At 39.0% G+C, this 19271-nt stretch overlaps 1 long non-coding RNA gene across 1 annotated transcript; it reads left to right on the forward strand.

The window, feature by feature from the left end:
* The first annotated feature begins 724 nt into the window (after positions 1–724).
* Positions 725–18763, forward strand: LOC104691314. The gene is made up of 6 exons (XR_752133.4): positions 725–808; positions 2074–2180; positions 7155–7304; positions 7776–7852; positions 17404–17488; positions 18497–18763. It is a non-coding gene; the product is annotated as an uncharacterized LOC104691314 (long non-coding RNA).
* The last annotated feature ends 508 nt before the right edge of the window (positions 18764–19271 follow it).

Here is a 19271-nt window from a genome sequence, read left to right on the forward strand (position 1 = left end):
CATCTCTAAGTGGGTTTTACCTTGCATCTTTTAGAGATGCACTATTTCTGCCCAGTATCTTCCTAGGAATGCTGGAAAAGAAATCTGTTTCTCGCTCCATTCCATTAGAAAGATCGATGTTGGAGAGATTTCCCTGGTTTAGAGAAGCCACTGCTCTGTGCTTGCTTGAGCAGTGTTAAGTATTGGGTTGCACCACCATAATGCATTCCTCTTGCTGATAACAAAGCAGAGCAATTCATTGCTTAAATGGAATTTGAATAACACTGTGGAAATCGATAGCAGCTTCTTATCCATATAAAGATAATTGATCTTTTTGAAGCCCTTTAAATACAATGAGCATTTGATTGTGTTTCCTTCCATTGCTCAGCTTAACACGGTAGCAGTAAAATTAAGTGTTGCTTGTAAAATGACTGGAACATTCAGCGGCTTTTACTCCTACAACACTTCTCGGGTGTGTTTTAGCAGATTAGCTGTAAATGAAGATAAGAGCTGCTGCTTTGAAATGGGCGATACAGCAAGAATGTTTCTTTGTATACAGAAATCAGTCACTTCTGTGGCCTCTGGTCACCCATCAATGTGCACTTCACACTCCAGCATTATTGTTTTTCCTACTTTCTAATGTTGGTCAGATGCCTCTGTTGGTCTCTGTGCCTGTCTGGTCTGAAGTTTGAAGTTTGGAACTGGAGATGCAGAGTGTCTTTTCTGTTTCAGGCGTGTGTGTACACCTGAGTCCTGCACTGGCCCAGAAAAGTGCAGTTCCCTGCAGAGGCGTGCGAGAAGCACCAAGCAGAAGGGATCTGGGAGCCTGGTGAGAGGAGAGAGGACAGATTTTCAGACTATTTTCCCTATTGAAAGGAATGAGATAGATTTTTCTTTACAAACACACTGTGGTTCTGCTGCTAGGTAAAAGCCAAATACTGAGAGGTCAAAGAAACAATGGGAGGAATTCCACAGATTGATGCAAGGAGTGAGAGGGATTTGTCTTTACAAACAAACTGTGGGTCTGCTGATAGGTAAAGTTAGGTACTGAGAGACGAAAGAAGCGATGGGAAGAACCAATTATTCCATAGGAAAAGAAAAAGGGGGGGGGTATACATTAGAATGGGGTCTGTATTAGGGGATTTGGGAAGTACCTCAGCCAATGGGGAAAGAGAGAGGGAAATGCAGCCGGGAAATTGGGATAAAAAGGAGGCTGCGCCCTCTTAACAGCTGGAGAAACCTCAGGGGAAATGCTCCACGGGCTCTCCCTTTATTCGAATAAAGTAACGGGACTCCTCTGTCTCCTTTTTGGACATAAACCTCTGGTGTTTGTGGATTAATTTTCCTGGCACTGTGATGATGTTGTAAAGAAACTGCTTCAGCCGGTGTGTGATGGGTGCCAGCCCTTCCCACTCCCAGCATTACTCCTGCTGGGGTATAATGAAGTGCAGAAGGATCTGCCTTGCAACATTGCAAAGAGGAAGCTTTTCTTGTATTTCCTCTTTATTTTAGTTCTCAAGGTGTTCTACAAATTTTTAACTGTCAAGGCCCTTAGAGAAAATCCTTCTTCTTTTGTTAGAAGGTCTGAATATTAATTTATTTTTGTGTATAATGAACATCAAAGTTTGGGATTGTGTGTTAGAGCAGAGGGTAAAGAGCTTTGACATTTTCAGTGGATCACTTCCCACAAACAGCTGCAAATGTCACTCCACTAGAAATTTCCCCAAAAGTGTGATTTATTTGATTTTTTTTGTGATCAGTTAACTATCACCTCAAGCTATTTTGTTTGCTTTTGCTCCTCATTTATCTCAATCAATCAGCTGGTCATTGAATTTACCATGATCAGAAGTAGAACCCTAGCATCCCGCACTTCCTCTACTCCGTATTTTGCATCACTTTTTAAGTTTGAAAAGTTATACAGTCTTTAGACTATTGGTTGAATATGTTGTTGAAAATTTTAAATATTCATTACAATCTGAAATGGAAGGGGAAAGCAAGTCTTTTCTGTGCCATTTACACTGAAACTTTTATCCAAATATTCGCTATTTTTGTCTAGTACTAATAAATTTTGCATTACCTTTCATCCCACTGCAGGTGACAAAATTTATCACATACACTCTGTTGGAGCCTATGGCTGATGAAGAGGTTTTGCCACCGAGCTGATGACAGCTGATCACTGCAACTTGCATGTGTTCTCTCAGGTAAATCATGCAGTTTCCAGCTGGCCTGTGAAAATCCTGCCCTACTCCATTTCAGCACAGGCATTTTGAACCAGCATAGCAGCTAATAATTTATGCATAGGAGGTAGAAGTTCAGAACTTCTTGCAAATTATAATTGCTTAAAAGTGCAGAAAGTGTTATTGAACAAGTAAATATGTAAAAAAAGAAGAAGCTGAACTTAGTCACTCACTGATGGAGATGCAGTGGGTGAGACTGGACGTGTTTGGGGTAGGTGCACACATCTCTTTGAGCAGCTCTGTACCCTCACATTCACTCCTCGTGCACAAACAGGATCAAAAGCCCCGTCCTGTTCCCCTCCCTGACTGATCAGGCTGGAATTCCATTTGTTAGAATAGGAATATTATTACAGCATCCCGCAGCCGTAGGGAGGAGAAGAGAGATCCAGCAGGCAGGAATTGTGCAGCAAGATTGATTTATTTAGTTATTTTACAAACTCTTTTATAGACGTTTTTCTTCATAGCCTAATTGGATAAAGGATCAGCCCCCCCCTTGGGGTCATTGGCTAAAATCCTAAAACATCCATTGTCAAAATATTTTTCTACTGTACCATAAACAAAGCTCTGCAAGGACACAGGTGTTCATAGCTTATAGAACTCTGCTCTGTCTTCTGTGAGAGAGAAAAATATCTCACGGGACTGGAAAGAAGCAAGAGAAATTCTTGCTAGCAGCAATATTGTATCCACAGAATATTATGCACACGCATATGTGCGTGCAACATGCACCTCCTCAGGGGCTGGTCCCTGCATCCCTGGCACTGCAGCTGCTGGCACCCGGGGGTCTGAGCCCCCAGGGCCCACAGCCCCACTCCAGCCACACGTACAGAGCCAAGTGGTCATGAGGGAACAGTCCCTGAGCTAAACCAGAGCTCCTGGCTGCCGAGTTCAGGGGAAGGATGCTGAGCTGATGCCTGTGGCCTCACAGAGCCAGCAGAGGGGCTGGTTGTAGTTCCCTCTGTAAAGGCAAGGAAAATTGAACAATATATCTCAAGACGATAAAAAAGCCCCAAACACCAGAGTGTTTTGTTGGAAGTGAGGGAATTTCCGCAGCCGTGTGCTGTTACATGGAGCAGTTTCACTTCGGGTACTCAAACATGAGTTTGGCACTGGAATTCGACAAGAGACCTCACTGCAACCACACCACGAGTGTGTTTGAGCCTGCTCAGTGGGGCAGGGTGTTTGTGGCACTGTGCTTTGCCAGTGGGGATTATTTGCTCTTTAACCACCCGCTCTTACTGCAGCTCCTTTTTTAGCTCGGGTTGCAAATCCAGCGTGACCCACGCGGAGCAGTTTGCTGGATGGTGATGAGGATGATGATGAGCTCTCCTATAAACAGGAAAAAGCAGTGGTTCTGAGGCTTTTGTAGTGTTTATCAGTAGGAAAACAGAAGAGGCAATTGCTTTTAATTGCCCAATAATTTTATTATTCAAAAGATGGAATTTACAAGAAACAGCTGCAGTTATAACTGAACCAGCTCTTTAATGTGTTCCTGGATTTTTTCCTGTATTATATTATCAAATGGTGATAAGGTGCTGGCTTCAGTCAAATTTTGAAGTACAGTGAGAGCTGGATTTTTCGAGCCCTGAGATGATTACTCCGCTACTCTCACTGAAAGACACCTTTGTGAATGTTGTGGTTCTGAATTGTCTGCAGAAATCCCATTCCTTATATTAAATCAACTTTCATTCTTTGTTCTCCCAGTACACAAGAATTTTAAGATTCATAACCTATTTCTGTTTGGTTTTTCTCCCTTTGTAGTTCTCCCACCCGTCTCTATGTTGTTATTCAGTGTGTAAGGAAATGCAGCCCCACAATGAACAGGCACTCTGAATTAATTAGCTACTTTCTGTAAATACAAATAAATGACAGCAAGATCAAAATGAAAAAGCAAGAAGGAGATGACTAGCTACTGTCACACCTGTGGTGTTACTGTTCCTAATTTTAAAATAGATTTTAAAATGTACTGTATTTCCTGCTCAGCCAAATTTTGTCCCTTGTCACTGTCACTGCTGCTCCTGTGGTCAAGCCCCACAGGCCAGAGCTGTCCCTGAGGGTCACACTGAACTCAAGGCTTTTGTGTGGTTTCCTTTAAGCACCAGATGATGTTTGAAGGCTTTGAAGAGCTATTTCTTATTTGCTGCAGACTAAAACAAGAGTTTCCTGTCCTTGCTGCCACGTGTTTCAAGGATTATTGGTGATAGTCCTGATTTGTCTGGGTGAAAATCTCATTGGGTGCAATCTTAATTCAGAGCTGGCAGTAGAGTATGGAAAACTGCAGTGTGGGCTCCTGCAGACCAGACATATACTAGATCTGCAGCTCAAACATAAAAGATGGGAAAATGGATATTTCAATTTTCTTATTGTCTGATAGTTATGTGTTTATTTTAAACAAGTGGTCATAGTTTACAGAGCTTAAATTCCTGTGTGCTGGTATTTTTCTGGAACGTGAGGAAGGTGACAGTTGGCATCCTGTGATGTTCTCACACTGACTCACCTACGCTCCACATTAATATTGAATAGGACTCCAGAGAGATATGACTGTGCTGTTGTTTGTCTGGACAGGCAGTTAAAAACCACTGTTGTAATTAAATTTCTGTTTTCATTTCAGTGGTGGAATTAAACAAATATTTTCCTTTGGAGGAAAGTAACAATTTGATGTTAATTACTTCTATCTGTTTCTCAGCATTGTCAAATAACCTATTGTAAAAACTACTTAATATTTCCAGGGGAATGCCATATATTGCATAACTTACTTCCTTTGCTGGTTATTTTGTTTGATGGTTAAATGGTAATTGGAATGAAAGGAATAAAGAAGCACTTGTGGGTTGGGAACCACTCAGGGGATTGAGAATTTAAAGCAGAACAATGATTTAACATTTCTTTCTTTTGTTAGGCTTTTTCTTTTCATATGTGAATTACGTGCGAGTGAGAGAGATTATAGGGAGAAAAATAAAGGGAGAACGAAGAAAACTCATTTAGATCAAACTCACTGTGCCTAATAAGCAGACAGAAAAATCTGCAAACTGTCTAATCTTCACAGTTTGTCCTTAGCCTTCCTAGATGTTGTAGAATTCACAAAATCTTTCTGAGAAGGAAAATTAGCCTATTAAAAATGAGAAAACACAGACACAAAGCTTCACCAGAAATTCCAAGAGGTATGTGGCTTCTAGTTACTGTGCAAGGGAAAATCATTGGGAAAAGCAGGAAAAGAAAGAGCACCCTCAGTAGAGATGTCCTGAAATGAGAAATGTGCTTGGATTTCCACATTGCTGAACTTTGCTACAGACAAAGGAAGGTTAAAGGACAAGTCAGCTCTCAAGCATCCATCCAAAATCCACAAGGTATTTGCATGTGAAAAATGTCTGTAAATATCTGTTCATTTCCAAATACCCAGTATCAGGAGAGCTTGTGGGCTGTGTTAAAGGCAGCAGAGCTGATTTAGGTATTGTGTGTATGTCCTGAAGTACAGGACAGGCAGGAAAACACAGAGCAAACTGTATCTAGGAATGGGACAGCCTGCCTGGAAGACACCAGCGAGGGTCAGGATTGTTCCATCTCAAGGTCCTGAGAACCTGGAGAAAGTTTCTGAGCCAGGAGTTGCAGAATTACAAATGAAGCATTTTTGTGGAGGCACAGTCAGCTGTGCATGTCTTTGAAGGGAAGATGGATTGTCCAGGACATGTTAAGCTATCCCATTTTCCAGCAGGAGCTATGAATCAACCAGTGTCACTTTTTGGGGTGCAAAGTGAGATTTTTCCCTACCTTTCTGTCACAATTTGAGGCTGTCCTCCCCTGGGTACATGGTAAGTGAAACCACACCAGCTATGTTGAAGAGATGAACTAGGGATTTCCTAATTTATCATAAGCCCCAAATCACTGACCATCTTTTTCACATATGACAAAAGCATTTCCAGAGAGTGGTTAATTATTTCATGTAAAAACAGAAGAGATACAGGTGAAATTCATAGAAAGATATTGTATCAAAGAAGTAAAATGTAGATATTGCACTCTATAGCTGAAGTGTGTTCTATCTTTATTTTGGTGTTCTGAAAAAGTATAGCCCTCAATTTATTGTTCTGTTTGTTGTTTTTGTTTTTGTTACTTTTCTATTAACTGAATTCTGTCAAATTGACAAATGGCTGGAATTTTGCTGGGCCAATTTTGCATCTTTTTAACAAACGAAAGATGTGACTGGTTTTCCTTGTCCACCTTTATTCTTAGCAGGGATTTGGGCAGTAACTTATTTTATCTTGTTTCTGAATTCCTTTTAAATGTGACTGGAGACAGGGACACTTTTGGGGCAGTTGGTTTCTCAGACTGCTTTAAGCACTGAGCTATTGCCAGAGCTGGGGTTTTTTTGTTGTCCTTTTTCTTTCTTTTTCAAACTTCTCACTGTTCCCAGGAATGTAAACTTGCACTTTTTTTCAAGGGCAACATGGCAAGAAGACCACAAATACAAGCTTAGCAAAGGAAGCTCTTCAGTGCAGAGAATATGTCAGCTTATGGTGGAATGTGCTTTGAAAAATTCATAAAACTATTCCTGCTGCTTTTGTTAACATTGTTACAGCAGACCTTGGGTGTTTTTGCCCTACTCCTCTTGCATGCTCTGGCATGTGAGGAGCAGGCAGTGCTCTTTATTTTATAAAACTCTCCTTTATTAAAAGAACAGGTAGAGTGTTTTGGCTTTTGTTTGATTAAAAACAAACAGGGAGAAGCATCCCTAAATACCCTGTTTTACTTTATTGTGGAGAACTACAAGAGCTCTGGGCTGCACCACTCCCCAGTCTTGTAGCACCAGCTTAGTTCTGTACAGATTTGTCTTGAGGGAGTATTTATATAAAATATACCCCTGGATGAAGGCAGCCATCTCTGCTGATCCTCAGGGGCACTCCCACAAATCTGGCAGAATCTTGCTGGCACCAGCTTCTGTCCCTGCAGATGATGAGAGAACTCTCCAAGTGTGTATCTGGGTTCCTGCTGCTGTTCAAGGTTTTGAGATGTGATGGAAGTCGCAGAACTTGGAGCCCACAGTGTGATATGCAAACATCTGTGACTGGTGTGCTGGGATTCCATTTTTCTTCTTCTTAGGTATGAAAAGTTGCTTTTAGCTTAAATGGTACCAATTATTTACTCAAACCCTCCCCAGTTTCTGAATGCCCACGTGCATCACAGAGTGACATTTTTGCTTCAGTGAGGTGGAAGGAATCATACCTCAAACTGGGGCATTACTGGCCTGCATAAGAATCTCCTTTATTCTGAGCATTTTTATGTGAAAACTAAGAACAAATAAATACTTCTGAGCATTTCTCCTCTTTTGTTAAAATTAGATGTTCAAATACTTTTGAGGATTTCAGTCAAATAAACCATTATTATTGTATTTCCCTTCCAGATTCACATTTTAATTAGATATAAGCAATATTCTCATATATAATCATACCTTATTTTAGTAAGAGCATATTCAAGAGAATATTTACTCTTTTTTATGACTGCTTCTATCACTTTAAAGTCTGTAAGTCCATCAGGTATTTGGAATCTCTAACTTGGTTTTCTGTCTTTTAGTGTCCTAGTGGCATAACTACATAACCAGCAGATGTTCATTTGCACCTTAAGGTGAAGAAGGATACAGAGGCAGAGGGGTAAGAGCCAGGAGCACAACCCAGTGCTTGATTCCCCTTGCTCATGCAGAGAACTCCTGTAGCTTTCATTGCCTGCTTGTACTTTTGAGTCTCACAGTTGTCCTTTCATCAGCAAAAGAGTTTTTCCTTCAAAGCTTTGCCCTGCTCTGTGTGTTTTTTACAAATTATTATATAGACTGCTGAACCTCTTACAAATAAATACTGAGGGCTAAAAATATATGTGGACAATTAAAGAATTAAGAGTGTGGTTTACGGATTCTTTCTCCTGGTATGTCTGAAAGCTTTTTTGAACCACAGCCAGGTTTAGAACAGCTCAGTCACCCATTATAAGTAACGAGTAAGAAATCTGAAAATAGAAAAACTCTGAATAGATTGTAGTAGGTCAGACTGGCTGTGCCTGGAACCATTGTACACAACAGTGGGGCCACATCTTCCTCATCCCAGAGCACCCAGACTTGGGCACAGCTTCTCTGGGAAGGAGAGGAGGAAAAGATTTACTAAAGATGGATTGTGAAGTTCTGTGTCCCTGGAAATTAATAGCTGTTTTTTTATCCCCTGATATTTTTCACAATAATTGTGATTGGTGTTTGGAACAGTAATTTTTCGCTCCAAAAGTTTGGGACATTACATATAGACATACATACATATATATATATATATATATATATATATATATATGGTAATATAACGAAATCATATATTTATACTCTCTCAGCAATAAGGGACTATGTGACATCTACAAGAGCAAGTCTTTGCACTGGAAGGAGAAAGTTGAAGAACAAGAGTGTCTCTTCAAATCTAATAGTTTTGCCAGGCATGACCTGGAAACTGAATCTTGGCCTCATAGCTGAAGTGGCTTTGAGATAAAAAGTCTTTCAATCTTCCCTTAAGAAAATTGGCCCACCAAAATCTCCCTGTCAAAGTCCTTCCCCTCCCCTCCAGGAGTGAGATAAATGTTTTAAGTTAAGGGCCTCAAATGATTTTTGCAAAGTCTCATAAATGTTCCATATGCCACTTTCTCTAAAATTATAATCTATTATCTCACTCAAGTGGAATAATAATGCATTGAAAAAAACCAAATTTATCCCAGGTGCCCCAGCAGGTTGATTGTTCATTATGTGTTAATTGTTAATGGCAATTTTCCATGGAGCATCTGCCAGTTCTAATGAGCAGAGCTTCCAGAAATGATATATTAATTTTAAGTGTAGAAACTAACAGTAGATAAAAAGTGTTGGGTTTTTTTTAAAAATCTTTCTTTGTGTACATAAACTGGCTGGGCATAGTAATTATTTTAAGCGAGAGTACAAAATAGTTTATAGAACAGCATAAAAATAGTATTTTAGTGAAGGTCTAAGTGGAATGTTTTTATTTCTGAAGTATGAAACCTTCACTATGTTAAGGGTAAGATAGTGACAAATATCAGCTGAGGTACTGTGGGAGTATTTTCCATATGTGTGTACTACAATAGTGATATTGGTTTAGGAATAAAATAAAGTTCAATTGGTGGTGAGGATGATATAATTCTGCATTTCAGTTTTTGTTTTAAGGTAAAGGAACTGGTGAAAAAGGTTAAAGAGATAAATTTAAATTGCCTTCGGTTTTTTGAGCTGTGCTCTTCAGCACCATCCACGCTGTGGATTTAAACAAACTTGGCTAAGGTGACTGCAGGTGTGCCTTTATATTGTCCCATGAATTCAAATTGTCAGTCACAGTATATTTTATAAATACATAAAGGGATAATAGTAACATAATTGCTTTGAGAATATAAAAATGACTGAGGTTTACTACATTTCTGAATCCTTCAGGGATCTGTCTTTGGACTATGTCTAAATGCGGATTGTTCATGTTCTTTATGCTCTCACAACTGTGTCTTTGGCTGTGTGTTAATTCTGTCTCATTTAAGGTGATTTGGGTGTGCAGAGCAGGAGGAAGCAGTGGCCCAGTTTGGCCTGATCTGTAAAGTTCCATGGCCAAAATCACAGCAGGTCAAGGTATGAGCTTTGTGAGTGTCCCTGCATGGCCTCTGCTTCCCTGGCAGGAAAGTCCATGCTGGAGGGGTAGTTTGTATCTGGAGGTTGTTTCCATATTGAAAAATCTACTCCAAGAATGTGCTAGCAAATCTGTATCTTATTTTCATTCTCTGATAAAAAAGATGCTACACCTCTATTGAGCAAGGACATTATAGCAGGTGGGTTTACAATGCATATAAAATGATTTTTCAGTTATGTCCAACCCATTACCCAGGTAAGGAACGAAAGGAGCAGTGGGTTCAGGACTGGAATTCCAGTATTCTGCTAAATGCTTTCCAAACACATGGGAGCAAATGTTATTTGCCTGATTGTCTTCAGTCTAACCAGGCAAAGCAAAGAGCAGATGGGAAATGTGGATCTGTGGGGACAGGGAGCAACACGGTGACCACTTGTACTGAAGGGAACATCCAGCGAGTGGCTGCTGGCAACAGCAGAGGCTCAGCTGCTGATTTATTTGTCCCCTACCTTTGAAATCTGAGCCATTGAGCAGACACAGGTGAGGGCCCCAGAAGAGAACAGGTTTTATGAAGAGTGAACAGAGTTTATATCTGATGGGGGTCTGAAAAGCTGGCAATAGGCAGTGATGGGCAGTAGTGTTTCTGTCTCAGTTCTTTTGCAGAATAAATTATGACTGGAGGATAACAAAACAATTGAACAATTAAAATACATGTAAAAATATAAAATTAGGGGTTCCTTTTTATGTGTAATCTACTCTGTGTGTGTGTGTAAAGGTGCCTAAAATAAAATTTAACGAAGTTTTTTATAAGTAACTTGAAGAGACTCCTGATGGAAAGATTACAATGGTGTTACTTGACAAATATTCTAATTCACTTCCTGATGGTGTCATTGAAGCATGTTGTATTTTCCAGTACTACATTTCTTACACATTTTTCATGTTCATTATCAACTTCTGCTGTGCACCTTGTTTATATTGTAGAATTTATAAGCAAACTTTGCTGTTTAAATGACCCAAATAATCTGGAAACTGATTATATAAAACATATTAAAGATGATGGAAAGAAAAAGCAGAATATATTATTCCCTCTTAGTGAAACTCTGCATGTTCTTTATAATGATAAATGTCTTTTTGAGCTGAATGTGATTCAGCCTGTGATAAATACGTCAGTATTTCCATCACACATGGCCAATTTCCCTTGAAAGTCAGGAAAGCAGTGGAGTTTTCTCTCACAAATACTTTTGCCTTGTGAAATCTTTTATTTATTTTTTTTTTCCACAAGAATGCAGCCCAAACTGGTGAATTAGAGACATATAAAAGAGCATTCAGTGGACAGGTGTTAACAGCTCAGTTTCATACTGTCTGAACAGAAGAAAAAGAAAATATCTTCATTACAGGATAACAAATACCTCAAGGTTTTCAAATACTTAGTCTGCTGAAACTCAGCATGAAATTTTGGGAAGGCATCCATGACAGAGAGATCTCTTTTTCCTATTTGCAATATCATTAAATGCATATGATTTCATCCAGCCAGGTTGTTCCTGGGTTCTGAGTGTTTGTAGTTGATACAATAATCATTGGGTTTGGCTTTTCACAGTCTGGTTGAAAGGAATTTCATGGATATCCAGAGCTGGTATTTATGCAAAAAACCTTCTTGATTCTGTTTCCAGTTCAGGAAGTTTTGTTGTGATTCTCAGGAACCAGACAGAGAAGCAGAATAACCAAAGAGAATCTGCTGTAGGAATTCAGAAATTATCAAGATGAGCTGTTTGGGACAGATCACAGAGCTGTCACCTCTCAGATAAGGAAATTACATTTTAATTCAGCTTTCCAAGGGTGGCTGAGAGGATTTCAAGGCTAAAACTTGATTGTTGGGAGTACCTGATGCAATCAGGCCTCTGAATTCCTGCTTTTGTAAGATTTTATAGGAAAAATGCTAAAGATCTTGCAGTCTGTACCTCCCCTTGGCTGTTCAGCTGAAAGTGTTAGGATTGATAGGAGGGGCTGTGAGTGAGGGCGATGTGTGTGCCTGTGGCAGCGATGGGAAGTCGAGGGAATTGTTTCTCTCTGCAATAGTGCAATCACTTGTTTTGCAAGGGAAATTCTTAAAAGCAACATCACTTTTATTGGTTAATTAAACTGCTTGCTTGCTATAAAATTGCAGGATCTAATAGCACATACTTGCTGTCAAATCCTAGTTCTGATTTTAATATCTCACAGGACTCGAGATCCTTAGGAAGAGTCCTCCATCTAATGTGAAGCTAATGGTGTCTGAAGGTTTGATGGTTTTCTATTATTCTATTATTTATTTATTTCTCTAGATAATGAGCAAGTTAAAAACATTTTGGTTTTAGCCCAATTAATTTGGGATTTAAAAAAATTTTGCTTTCAATATTGTCTTTCTGACTACTCATGAAGTAATCTTATTTTCCAGACAATATTATGGACAATAGTGTTTGAGTCTAGTTGAGCACTCGCTTGACTTGCTTAGAAAAACTTCATTCCTTTCGAGGACATGGTCTAAAATAGGAATAAAATGCTGAAGTCTTGTTGAAACCACTGGATTCCTCTTCCATGAGGGTTTGCAAGGACCCTACAATGACTTTAGAAGCAATAGCATTTTTTAAATCCATGTAGCAATACAGTATCTAGATACAGCTGCTGATGATTTTGTGTGTGTCAAAAATGATTTCTGTTTCACCTTTTTTTTTTTTTTGATGTTTACCTTGTGTTTTGTAAAGTACATGATTATCCTTGGCTTGTTTTCAAATCTGCTCAATGACTCTTGCACAGCAGTCAGACATTTCCCTACTCTGATTTTTGGTCAGTGTTTGCAGCTTGCTCTTTGATATTCTTTACTATCTGTACCCTTTTAATGTGACAGTGATAATAGATTCTGAGCAGGAATAAGTGGTGGAAATCCATTTGCAAGATTTATAGCACAATGGGAGATGATCTCTGCTAATCATGAAGGACCACACTCCAAATAATTTTGTTCACCGGGGGTCACTATTTATTTTCAGTCTTGGAGTGGTTGGAGCTATTTATCATTTTTAACATGTTTCTATCATAGTACTGCTCTCCTGCTGTTGAGCTGACAGACCAAATTGAGGACGCCCCCAGATTTTCTGCATTTAAAGTAAATTCAATAGGAAGGCAGCAGAAAGGTTTCTGTAGCTGTCTATGAAAAGTTGTCTGCAAATAAACCATACCCTTACAAAAAATAATCTCTAAAATTAAAGAGACTTGAGCCTTTAAGCCCATGAAAAATACTTAAGAGTTACAGAATTTACGGAATACATCCTTGATGTACTTGAAATCACTCTTTGACATTCTTTACCTAAAAATATCCAGCTCTCCAGCTCTCAGAAGGAGTTTGTTATATAGTGTAAATCACTGCATTTTTACTCATCACTGCATCATTCTGCACTAACTGCTCAGAGTATTCTGAGGCCATTTTTTATCCCCGCTTGTGGGAATTAAATGAAGTTCCAGACACAAAAAGTTGACCCTGATATGGGTGTATCTTGTCCAAGCTGCAAATACAATTATCCTTTCTGCATCAAGAAGGAAATTCACCAGAGTGCCCTGTGCAGATGGCAAGGCAGCATCTCTTCACAAAAATTCAATGAAATTTATTTGTCCCAAATTCCATTTATTTGTTCAACCCATCTCTATGTGAGAGAAGAACATCCCCATGTAAAGATCTGTGTATATTGACACATCACACAACCTTGAATTTCAACAACAATATGATTTCAGAATCACTGATATGGGTGCTAAAGTATTGAGAATAGGCAATGCAACACTTACCCACTTGAAGTTTCAAAAAGAAGTTTCCCTTTTTGTAATTACTAAATTAGTAATCTCAAATTTACACATTGTTGCTAATTGCAGCAGTGTTTTCTTTCCCTGCACTGCATTTCTCCCCACATGAATAAACCTCCCAAACCATCAATTTGCAGGGAGTTACTTGGTGCTTGGCATTTTCTGGTAAACCTCCTATGTTTAATCAAAAGTGTTTCATGATTAGCTCACCATAATTCCATGAGCACTTTTTTTATATTCAATTTCACTGGATGCCAATTTAATAATTGAGTTTTTTTACTTCTGGTTTTATTATTTCTACCAAAAATAATAGGTAATGCTACCTTTTCATTTTTAACACTGCCATTTTGTTGCTGAGATAATGTTGATTTTCAGGATCTGCTGGGTTAGTTTAACACTGAGGAAATGAGTGATGCATTAACTCACACCACATTCAGTGTGCCTGAGACGTGGAACAGAACCAGCAAACAAAAGCCCATTTTACCAAATTTCAACCCCCTATCACTCTTGAACTCTGATATTCTGTCTGAAATGTTGATAGGCGCTAAATATTTTAAAAAGGGAATAAAAAAAAGTAAAAACCCTCCCTCCCTGTTCAGCAGAGATTTGTGTTTTCATAATCAAGTAATATATTCAAGCATGGTAAGCTAAACAGAACACTTATCTGCTGGCTTAAAAGTCTCTATACAATAGGGATTCTTGCTGTATCTCTCTGAAGTCATCATCCCCTACGCTTTCTTTCCACCATCTAACTCAGGAAGCCTGGAGATTCTCTTTTCCCAACTGTTCACACACTCTGTTATGGCTTTTTTATTCATTTTTCCATTTCCTTTCCTGCACAGCACATTGGTTCTGTGTCATTTCTGAGCCATTTCTATGGTGTGCTATCCATTCTTTTCATGGAGTCTCAGTTGCTCTCTTGGAAATCAGATCCTTTTTAGAATGTTATGCTTAGCTGCAAAGTTTTAATAGGTATTTCTGGATTCTTGCGTTCATACAGAAGCCGAAGCCACATCCACGGGGTGTTTTGTGATTGGGAGGCAGAGATAGAAAACAGGCTGCTGGACAGTAATCAAACACTTCCCTTTCTGTCCTGGCTGTTCAAACCAGGAGCAAAAAGCAACACATTGCATTGTCTACTGAGCAAACTGCACAATAGTCCCAGCCTGTGAAGTGAAGCCTCACAGTGGGTTTCTCTTAAAAGAGAGCCCCTATACCTGAGTTACAGAATATATTTGCTGCCATCAGATAGGGATTCATAGCTCCTGCCAACAATACAGGTTATTTAAAAGAAAAAATAAAAAAAGATACCTTAGAATGAAAATATCCAGAAGTCACAATGATGTCGCAACTCGAAAGCAAGAGAGAGCTCATCTATTCCATACACCTTTGAATAAAATTCAGTGCAGATGATAACATGTTCAGCTTGTTTCTGGGCATAGGGGAAGAACTGCAATAGAATTCCAATAATCATTGAAACTCTCTCCTATAAGGCAGTGTGCTGGACAAATAGAAGTCTATTTTATACATCAGAAATACAAACTTTAAATATAATCTATGCTTGCAAGGTACCTGATGTGGTGAGTGTAGCAAGTAGGTCAGGTGGGGAGTAGAGAGGAATAAGAGCTGAAGCTTTAGTCCTTTGAATAATTAGCTGTTGCTGTGGTTAACTGGAACATCATAGGTGATAAGCTGTAAAATGAAGTTTCTATATTAACACTCAGGGCTCCTTATGAAGCAGAGCCTGTGAATCCTCAGAAAAACTTCATTATTGCTTCTGCACTGTGGGGTTTTTTCTGAGTTTTGATTGATGACTTTTTTTTCATAGGCAAAGGTCATGGCAGGATTCTCATTTAATACTGACAATAGAAGGGAAATCATAAATAAATCAGTGGACTAAAGATCCTCAGATGCTTCAAGAGGTGCTAAAAGTGTTTTGAGTGGTCTTTGCTGCATCCTGTATTTTTAAAATTCTTCCAACCTTTGTTTCTCTTACCTCTTTGGTATCAGTGTATGAGCTCTCTAGTACAAGTGTTTATGTATTTTGTACTTTTTTGGAGCATTTTCAGTCCCCTAATAGTGTAAGCCACGAATATAATATTTTAAATTTTCTCTCAGATATTTTTATATAGGATTATATTTCACATTTAGATACATTACATGTGTTAACACCCATACATTTATGTAATTGACCTTTTATGGAGTGGTATCATCTTCTGGAGTGACAGAATTTCAGCGTGGATGTAGACTCTGGCTCTTGAAATATCCATCAGCTCTTCAGATCTTCCAAAAACATAACTTGCAATCTTTCCATGTTACCAGCACAATTAGGCAGTGCTGTCAGTTTAAGCTGTGCTGTCAGAGAACACCTTTGTTTGCTGAAGCAAAAATAATAATAATTCTTAGATTTTTTTTTGGATTTTATCACAGGAGAAGATAGATTATGTGGCAGTGGAGATCAGCTTTAGTTTGCACAATAGTGCTTAAATGTGGATCCACAAAGTCATTCCCAGCCTTTTGCATGTTCTTCTTCTTCTGCATCCAAATGTCTTGACCAGAACATGTGAAATTGCTGCCTTTCTGATCCAGCTGGGTGGGAGGGAGGGAATGGTGATAGTCTTTGCTGTTTAAGATGGGTGCTTCACATGTTCACAGGAGGAGAAAAAATTTCCAATCATTCTGCACCACTGGAGTCTGGCATGAGCTGCTGAGAAAAAGGATGATAAATGCCATCAGAAAAAGGCAGATGTGAGGGTGCTTTCCATTGTAGGAGCTCACTAAAACAGGTGGCTAAAAGACTCAAAATGACAACCAAAAGTGGCACAATTTAGAATTTACCTTGTTTTAAATACCTGTTATGAATAATTTTGCACAACTGACAAATACTGGTTTCCAAACCCTTTACATATTGAATTTAATCATAATAGTCTGAAGGTATGTAATTCTTTGTTTTCTTATAATTATGGAGTTTTTTCCATTGCTTGGGCTTTATATGTTGTGATTATATGGTAAGTACTGTCATGAAATTATTTTGGATTTGTTGCTGCCATAAAGAGAAAAAAGAATAAATTCAGTTCCATGGCAGCACAACTTTTCCCATCTTCCATGCTTCTTGAGGAGAAGGCTTGGAGAATGTGGGCGAGTGGTTTGGGCCAAAAACCACCAAACAAGCTACATTTGATTTTGCTGCTTCTTTCTGGTTTTCACTGTCCTACTGACTGGAGGGATTGTTATTTCTTCTGTGTCAAAGTCTTCTACCACGTGCGGTTGCTAAGAAACAAGGCTGTTGTAAGTGATCCAAAGAAAAGAACAAATCCCTATGAAATTCACTATCAAAAATGAGAGCCTATCTGCATGGTATCAGGGTTTTTTTTTTTAATGAAATGCCCCAGTCAGAAATGTAACTTACATTTTATGTGTTCTGCATACAACAGTAGGTGAAGTCTATAATGTTGAGTGTTTGGAAGATCCCAGCTGAATCCATTTGAATGAACCCTCCAGGTGAAAAACCCCTGGCACTCCTTAAAGAGCTTAAATCTGTCTGCTGGGGAAACAAAGCCCTGTGTGGAAGTTAGAGAGCACTGGAACGCTGGGAATAACTGAGGCTTCTTGGCTGAAGCAAAATAAAATAGTCCAAAATGGCCTGAACCCTGAGAAAATTTGGAGAAGGTGATATTTGAAAAAAACAAAAAATATTTTGGTTCAAGTTGAATGATTTGAATTTTTTTTCTTTCCAGATTAAAAGAAGAACTTTATGTCACAACAAAGTAATACAAAAGGAAAGCAGCACGCGATGAAAAGATAGGAAATATGGTTTTCCAGGTAAATCTCCTTGACAGATTTGTCATTAATTAGCCAAGAAAAGAATGGTTTAGTGTGAAATTAATTTCTAATTAAATAAGTACTACCCCGAAGCATCCTTGAATAAGAGAGAGGGCCTAGTCCTTAGAAATCTTCCAAATGCTCACTTCTAAATCCTCAGATTGTAGCTTAGCATGTGGATGGCAGTTAAGCTTTTTGGAGCCAAAAATGATGTCAGTGATTTCTGCAGAGAGCTGATGACAGAATTCCATAGTATTTTCTAAGCCATAGATGATAAATTACACTATTCATATATTAATGGAATTTTGTAGCATTTCTATAAAGTATCTTTGAAAGCTTTTTTACTTTAATTTCTGTTTGACTTTGAGTGAGCCTGAACGGTGTGTAGTGAAAAGGAAAAGAGTATGTACAGATGAAACTAATTAAATACTGACTGTCACTCTTCATTTTGAAGCCCTGATTTTAGCTTGCTGTCTCAACTTTGATTATTAAAATACGTATGGTAGTTCTCACCCCGAGCTGCCTGGGAGTGTTACTAATTAGGTGTCAGGATGTCAGTGATTAATGTATAATCATGAATAAATTGCAAATAAAAGCCACGCACGTGTACAGAGCCATTTAACTATTTAGAATGCTCTGCAGCACGGAGTACACCAGTGATAACCACTCCTGACCTTTGGGTTGGAGTCATTTGCCTGGAATTCCCCTGATTGATTAACTAAGTGATAATTGTCAAGTCAGAGTCACAGCTGGATATCTCATTTGGCACAACAAAAGGCATTTCCAGCTGTCATTATTCAACAGATTTGATCTACTTTTTAGTCCTGTGACTATTTGTCATTCATCATTTATATAATGGGGGAAAATATGATTAAGGCTGTAGTCCCAAATACTGATTAAGGCATAATCATGATGAACACAAACACATAAATAATAGAGATTGGTCTTGGGAAACTGAGCATTCTTGCTTAAATGTGCCTAGCTACTTTTTTTGGTGTCTTTTTTCAGAGAAAGGAGGCTACAGGCATCAAATTAAATGGGGTGAGAGATGGACAGAACACAACTGTAATCATTCCTGGTACACCAGAAGCAGAAGGAGTAAGTCAGGGAAGAAACTGGCACCAGTCCTGAGGTAGATGCATCCCTGGGCTTTCTCCATGTCCTGCAGAGTCCTTGATCTGCATCCAGGTGCAGTGGCAGTGACTGAGGCCTGGACAAATTGATGATGAATGACTGCAAGTGATAGAATCCAGGCAGAGATGCACATTCCTGTGCTGCTTAGGTAGTACTGGTGTCTCCTTGTCTGCTCTGTAACTTTAGGGAGCACAGATCTCGTGTCATAATTATTTTGAGAGCTTTTCCCTGAACTGGTGTCTGTTGTTTCCACTTTGTCTCATCTATTCTTTATCAGAGCTGTCACGATTTTTTTTTCAGCTTGTGAGTCATGTTTTGGGTATTTTAAGAAAAGGGGAGATTTTGCTCAGAGACCAACCTAAAGCATTTTGATGCTTCTGTTTCTTTGAATGAGGGATTAAATGAAACTAGCTAAAAGCAAAACCACCCCTATTCCCCAAACTCAGGGAATAAAATGCAATGCTTCCAAATATGCACTCTCTCCATACCCCAGCTGCTCAGCGAAATTGTCTTTTTTTGTGTGTTTCAGTTTCTCTGTTTCTACCCAAATATCGATTTCCCTGAGCAGATGCAGGGCTTTCAGGATCTGTGCCTTATGGCTGCTCTGCCATGCAGGCTGCCTGTGCACTACAGGCCCTGGGAACCCAGC

This window comes from Corvus cornix, chromosome 4A, assembly GCF_000738735.6.
Source record: "Corvus cornix cornix isolate S_Up_H32 chromosome 4A, ASM73873v5, whole genome shotgun sequence".
NCBI classification, from domain to species: domain Eukaryota; kingdom Metazoa; phylum Chordata; class Aves; order Passeriformes; family Corvidae; genus Corvus; species Corvus cornix.